We start from the raw sequence: 7,340 nt of genomic DNA, 5'->3' as shown, positions 1-7,340 counted from the left end.
CTGAGGAAGTAACATAATCCTTGCAACCCTAAATTGCTTTATTTTAAATTATAAAATTTATTTGATAGTTTGTTCAATATATAATGACACAACTTATATTATTGGGTACTTGAGAGGCGCTTTCCAATTAATACCTCTACAGTGAAGAAAAATGTTCACGAAGATATAGATATCCAAGATGCTTATAGAAGTTTTCATGTACATGGAAACTTAGATAATAATTCCCATAGGAGTGTGGGTCATTGCACATTAGAAGAATACCATAGTGTGCGAGATTGCACCTTAGGTGAATCTATTCAGCTAAATCAAGAAGAAGAAAGGGAATCTATGCATATATTTAGTGGTTGCTTACATGAGCAATTAAACGATGATGTTGATTATGCAAATACTTTACACAAGTAAAGAGGACCTTGAGCTGGGAATTTCTAAAGAGGATTAAAGAGAAACTATAGAATGGTCCTCTGAAAGAAATTATTCAATGCGAGAATCCATACAAGGTTCATCGCATACAAAGGAGACTCACAGAATTCATAAATGAGCCATCATTTTAAACTTAAATGGATTATTGCTATGCAAGGTTGATAAGAACTTATGTGATAATAGATGTTACAACATTGGGAGAGAGAAGATATTGCTACGGAATGGATGCATAGAGTTTCTACACGATCTTCTTGGGCGGAACATAAAGCGAAGAATTAAATTACTAGAAAAAGTAGCAAATAAAAAAGACTTGTTTGTTTACACTTCAGAGAACTCATAGAAAAAGTATTGCCTTATCTCCTTGAATTGAGACATGTTTTAGATGTCCGATCAATGATCATAGCAGATCCCTTTGTTCAATGTTTAGTAACATTAGGTCATCCCTTGTATGGATACTTTGAGAGTGATATCAAGCATTTTCAAAATTTATGGAGCGGTTTTCCTCCTCCAAAAATATTTTGGGAAGAAAGTTACTCTTCCTCAGACAAGGAGAAGAAACCATCAAATTTTCCAAAGCATGAAGAACCAAAACAAATGAGGCAGTTAACGAGGAAACCAGCACCACTAAGAAAATTTGTTTGCAGAACAACTTGACATATAACAATTAATGAGCAATGTGGATTCAATGAGTGATGTGGAGGCAATCTTAAGGGCTCAACAACTTGGACTCTCGGGTCGATACATTATGAATAGAATTTCAAGAATTTATCTTCGGCCTTTGGAAGATTGGCAAAGACAACATGGCAGTAAGAGAACAAGAAATAAGTGATCCCATTTGTCAAACTCAATTATATATCTAATTTTGTTCTAGTTTCTAAGCTTTCCTATTACTCATAAGAATTAGCATCAACTTATGTTTTAAATTAGCATGGCTATGAAAATAACACAACATTTATAAGATTTAAAGAACTTGATGTTAAGTTTTCCTCTAATGCTTTACTAACATACATTCAGATTGTTAAAGGACTTGATGCCAAATTTTTTTCACAGTTAAGGCAATATTGTAAGTTCTCCAAGTCTTGAACAGTTGATTTAGATGTAGTAAAGCTGAACTCTTTCTGGTCTATTGCAAGCACAAATGAGCTGAAGAAGCGTGAAGAAAGGACATTAGCTATTACAGAGATGAATTTTGCAAATGTAGCTGCATTGAAGGAATTTAAAAGCTTGTTTAATGTTAGGGCTATCATTCAACATCAACCTCAATACTTGTCATTTGGTAGAGAGGAGATTTCAATCCTCTTCAATCCTTTGAAAGAGGTTAATGACAAAGTAATGATGGCCATCCTCAAGTTTGATACAAACTTTTTCTTGTCTTGACACTTTTGCATTTTCATTAAATCTAATGAGCTAATGTTTGTTTATATATGCATGCAGAAAGGTCATATCACAGTTTCCTAGATCAGTACAAAATCACATATATATGCTAGATTCTCTTATTTCTCCAGTACTTCGCGATAAGACAAAGACCATGGCCAATGCTTGTGCTTGGTTGCAACCTCTATATTTGGATGGCGTGTGAGTCATCTTTATGGCATATTACGAGGCATAAGTAGCATTACAAATTTTATTTTACTCTTTCATTAATAAGATTGTGTCAAATAATAATTATTTTAAACTAATTATGCAGCTCACATTGGAGTCTAGTGGTTTGGAACCTTGAAGATGAAAAATGTTGGTTTGTCGATTCAATTGTAGACTTTCATGGCTCAATGTTAATGTAAGTATTCTCCTAATATGTTGTCACTTAGATGTTATGTATCATTAAAAGTTATGTAGTAGACACACTCAGTACTTTTATATGTTTGATGAGTAGGTCAGCACACAAGTTGGTATCTGCTATGAGAGAAATCAAGCAGCACCAAGGTAGCTTAGTAGACACAAAAGATTTCAAAAAATGCATAGCAGTGGAGCAAAAGGATGGGCACAACTGTGGGTGGAGACTGGGTTACAACTGCATGGTACTCCTCAATGAAATTTTTGAACAAAACTCACATCCCTCATTGGAAGAATATACAGAGATTGATCTACATGCATTTATGCCTAAGGCCATTCAAGATCTAATTGCTACAATCAAGAAACAACATTCAACTGAAATGGATGAGATTCAATGTACACTCAAAGCAACACAATAGATAATTGAGTCTCCAAAGCATATCAACTTCCAACTTAGTTGGAGGTACAGTCTACCCCTAAAGCATCCACATCGAAAGCATCACCACTAAAGAAGATATTGAGTCCATTCCAAAAGTATCATAGCCTATACAGGAAGTAGAGATTCAGCCTAACTCTAAAGCATCACAACCTTGACAAGAAGCATCACAAAAGTCTATAGACTCCATTGTGACCCATGTAGAGTATTCCAAATTTCTTAGCACAGCAACAATAAGGCCAACTATGAATTGACTCATGATGTTATTTTTGTTAATTATGTTTAATGTCTTAAATCTTGAGGGACATTTACTCATGTTCCACATCTATTATATAATTATATCGATGTGTACTGATGTGGTTCTTTAGAAATATTAATTGTGATGATGAAAATAGAATAATTATAATAATTTGGATTGCTAAGAATTAAGCAAAGTGAGGAAAGAAAGAGCATTAAAAAAAACATTAAAAGCAAAGAACATTCTCCTTTTCTTAAAAAGAAAAATATTAATTGCATCCACACAAATATACAAAATAAAAACAAAAAACAAGCAATATAAGTGAATTTTAGTGTTAGAAAATAAAAAATGAATGCAATGACAGAGGATTTGAAGGCAAATCTTCAAGCATCCAAGAAATATCTACAATGCAATTTGCACAAAAAACAAGTAAATATAAGTGAATTTTAGTTAATAAAATTGAAAATTAATTGCACTAATAAAGACTTTGAAGCCAAATCTTCCATTTATTGTTGGTGATATGTTGTACCTATTGATCATACTAACTTCAATGTCTACTGATGAGTGTAGTGCTTTTCACAAATTCATGCCACGTATCTTGAGAAAAGTTTGTTTCAAAATTCATGTTTTTTAAGATCAAAATTGTGAGTGCCAAAAAAAGTGGGACTTGGGATTTTCCCACTTTTCCTAAAACAGTCTTTATTGTAATTATCATGATACATAAATTCCCAAATAAAGTTTTAAAAAAAAACATGCCGGCTTGTATTAATAGGTGGATAGTTAGCCCCCATAAAGAAGCACACAAAATTTGGCCATTGCAAAAGTGGGGACAAAGCCCTAGGGCCCGTGCTATAGACAGCCAAAACACAGGGAGTTCTCAAGAAGAGCATTGCAGGCCACACGATCCTTGTCTCCAAGGATCTAGCTAAGGTTTTTAAGGTTGCTCTTTCACTATAATGATGATGAGGGACACCAGTTTGCCTCTTAAGACATCATGGCAGAACATGCAACTATTCCTGCACTCCCAAACCACCATACAGATCATTGCACTAACCAAAGGACAAGTTGTTGCAAGAGTAGATGGGAGGCTTGAGGAGTCCCTAAGGATCACCAACCTCTATTTAGAGCCCAGAAATAACGTAGCCATTAGGCTCGAATTCCTCACGGCTAATTCTACCTTCCATCACACTTTCCTAGTAGTTGGTGAGTTCTATAAAAGATGACACACAAACTCAGTGGCTTACCACCACAAAATGGGCACATCGGGTCGGTTGGCGATCTTCTTCGCAAGTTTGCCATGCATAGGCAACCACCACTAGTGGGCGATCTTCCAAACAAGGAAGCTTGCTTTGCCAACTTTGCAGGAGCTCTAGACCTCGACAAGCCTCCTCTTCCACCTATCTCTGCTTCAACGAAGGCTCCACTTCCTATTCAGGTCCGACCACAAGGTGGGGGTCTGCAACCATTGACCAATGTTCCAATCAAGGGCTAAAACATAATTGGAGGGCCAAGAGCTAGGAATTCTTTCTAGCACCGCCCTAATTAAATCCTTTTTGCATCCCATTGAGCCGAAACTTGACCGTTAGCTAGTCAATGGTAAACCAGTCAGCCACCAGTTGATTCCAGATATCCGACCACTTCCAAACACACTTTAAACAAACTCTTGGCCCTGCTGAGATCATGCACAGAAAAACATCGTATTGTTCTTCTGAATGCAATGCTCTACAATATGAATTTGCTCAGATCCCCCTTAAAATCGACTTTGCCCTTCCATGTGGATGCATATCTTCCAAGAAAACACCATCCTCGTCACCAAGTGCGATCCAACAATCTGAATAGGAAAGATGGAGAAAATATTATCATACCATTGGAGTCTGGGCCACATACCAACCCCATTGCTACCACCCTTTTTTATAAGGGCTCTAGATTTCTCTACGCTTAACCAAGTGAACCTATAGGTCCATGACCCACTTCGAAGGGGCCTTCCAGTTGGTCCTGATGAGGGACATCTTGTGCCAGCTGTGAATCGAGCTCAACACGATCTCAAGCATGTTGAACAAACACACGACACTATCAGTGGTCTTCTTGGGACAAAGCTACAATGTCATCCACCAACAACTGGCCACAAAGGTATTGATTGTTGACAGGGAGTTGCAACCTCTTAATCGTCCATCGGTGAGCCCGCACTTAATCATGTGCATTAGGGGCATCGTCCTAGGAAGAAAAACAATGGTGCCAAGGGGCAACCTTGGCACCCCAATCTCTTCAGGTCATACCAACCAATCGCTCCTTCATTTAGGCAACCACATTGCCAAAGAGACAAAAACCTTATGAACGAAACAAGCATCAAACCAAAGCTTGTCAAGGACCCCGATCAAAACAACCCATTTGACCCTATCATATGCATTGTCCAGGTCCAAAGTTGAAGCACATGATATCCTAGTTGGAGGCAGAAGCCCAATCGATAGTAGTGGATGCATTCACCATCTTGTGGAAAATATCCCTTTGATGATTTTACATAGCACTTGGAGGAAACTATTTGCAACATACCAAAACTCCGTGTTGATCCTTCACTCTATTAATTAGCTCCCTTTGATTCTTTTTCTTGACAGACTCAAAGAAAGTTTTGGAGGGGCAATCCCCCATAGCAAGCTACCGTTGTTTACTTTTCACCCAGGCCAAGTCTGCCTCCTCTAGCTCAAGGAGCTGCATGGCATTTTCAACTTCCACTAGCAGAGTAAAAACTATCGCATCCAACGGGTTTTGAGCCTGAGCTAAATCTAAGGGCAGACCTAATGGCCATCAGAGCATTAGCCTGAGCTGTATTAGCTCTTCTGTACTTTTGATCAAGTTGAATACATAGGCTTCTTATTTATTAAAAAACAATTTCAAGAAAAAGCATTCTATAATCACCATAAAACAAGTTGAATACATTCAAGAGAGAAGGATAGAAGGGGAGAAAGGGGAAGAGAGAAAGAGAGAGAGAGAGAGAGAGAGAGAGAGAGGACTTGGATGTGCAGCAAGGAGAAGAGAGAAGAGAGAGGGGGGGGGGAGGGGGCCTTGCCTTGAAATAGAAAGGGAGAAAGAGGGAACGTGGAGATTAGAGAAGGGCACAAAAAATGGATAAAGAAAATATTTTCGTTTTGCCAAGCCCACCCACCATCTCAATAAGGCTACCACTTGAAACGTGGCAAGCCAAAAACAATTTGATCAAAAAGAATATTATTCACCTTACCAAAACTTAAAGAGAAAATTTTGAAACAATGAAGGCACTGCTCTTGAATACATCCTGTACTCTCTTGTTGTTTGACGCTTTTACCACCTCATGAGAGGTTTCCGTCAAAGCCTAGACCTCTTGGAAGGCCCGATGAATTTATTCACCTTGTTTCGTTTTCTTTTTTTTGGGTTCATTTCTCATCTTAGGTGCGGTCTTTGTTATCCTGCTCACCGAAAATGGAAGTGTCTTCCAGAGGCCTCAAACTTGATCCTTGAAACCAGAGAGCAGTGAATTATCTATCGGTCCTGCTAACTGTTTGCTCATGCCTACGAGAAAGAAAAGACGTCACCAGGAAAGAGACGATGAGACCTCGAACCAGCACACCAAAGCTAAGGCGAGGAAGGGCGGGCAGACATCTCTGTGTAAGTGAGAAATTCAAACTAATATTAGATAAATTGGAGTTTCCACACAACAAGGTTTCGTGGTGTAGTTGGTTATCACGTCAGTCTAACACACTGAAGGTCTCCGGTTCGAGTCCGGGCGAAGCCATTTTTTGGCCCGTCTGCTTTTGCAACCTCCGTGATGAGGGAATTCATTGAGGCAAGATCGCGTTCTTCTCCCATAAGAATTCTTCATCTTCTCAGCAGCAGCGGCACCAGGTTCTTCTTTGTCGTTGTGTCTTCCTCTTCCTCGAAGCCGAGTTTCCCTGCTAGTCTGCATCTTCTTCGCCTACAACCAACCCGAGTAGGAGGAAGCGTGCGCATTCTCAAGCTTTTAAGGTTTCTTTTCACAGGCTAAGTGATGTTTCACTTCTGTCTTCAGTGATGAAGCTTGCAGACACAGATACTCCACAGATATTCCGAGGATCATGCCAAGGTTGAGCATATTATGTAGATCTTGTAGACTCTGGTGGCTTTCTTTCCACATATGATAGGTGGAAGATGGTGAGATTGCCGCTTTAGGAGGACACTGTGCTATGGCTGTAAGCAGATGACGGATACAAGAAGAGAAGAAAGCTCAAGAAAACCTTAGTCTTTTCTTGCAGGGAATGGTCCGCATGTAATGACATCTGCATTCCACAGCATTTTTCGTGTAATGGCATCCTGTTTGGTATAGGTTTCCTTCAAGATAGGGAGTCGGTGCCTGAAAAGTTCAGGAAGTGGATGGGATCCCATCCAGATGCAAGGCTACTTTCATGATGCACGTACAATAATTACGTCCTTCATAGCCTTGTAATTTTTTTTTAGGCACATGTT

General features: G+C 38.9%; 1 non-coding gene across 1 annotated transcript; it reads left to right on the top strand.

Moving 5' to 3' along the window:
- The first annotated feature begins 6,559 nt into the window (after positions 1-6,559).
- TRNAV-AAC (transfer RNA valine (anticodon AAC)) lies at positions 6,560-6,633 on the top strand. The gene has a single exon. It is a non-coding gene; the product is annotated as a tRNA-Val (tRNA).
- The last annotated feature ends 707 nt before the right edge of the window (positions 6,634-7,340 follow it).

Source organism: Dipteris shenzhenensis, chromosome 18 (genome assembly GCF_047967505.1).
Source record: "Dipteris shenzhenensis isolate YYH24624 ecotype China chromosome 18, Dip_SZ_1.0, whole genome shotgun sequence".
Taxonomy (NCBI): domain Eukaryota; kingdom Viridiplantae; phylum Streptophyta; class Polypodiopsida; order Gleicheniales; family Dipteridaceae; genus Dipteris; species Dipteris shenzhenensis.
The sequence above is the reverse complement of the archived record's forward strand: the minus strand, read 5'-3'. Positions and strand labels throughout refer to the sequence as shown.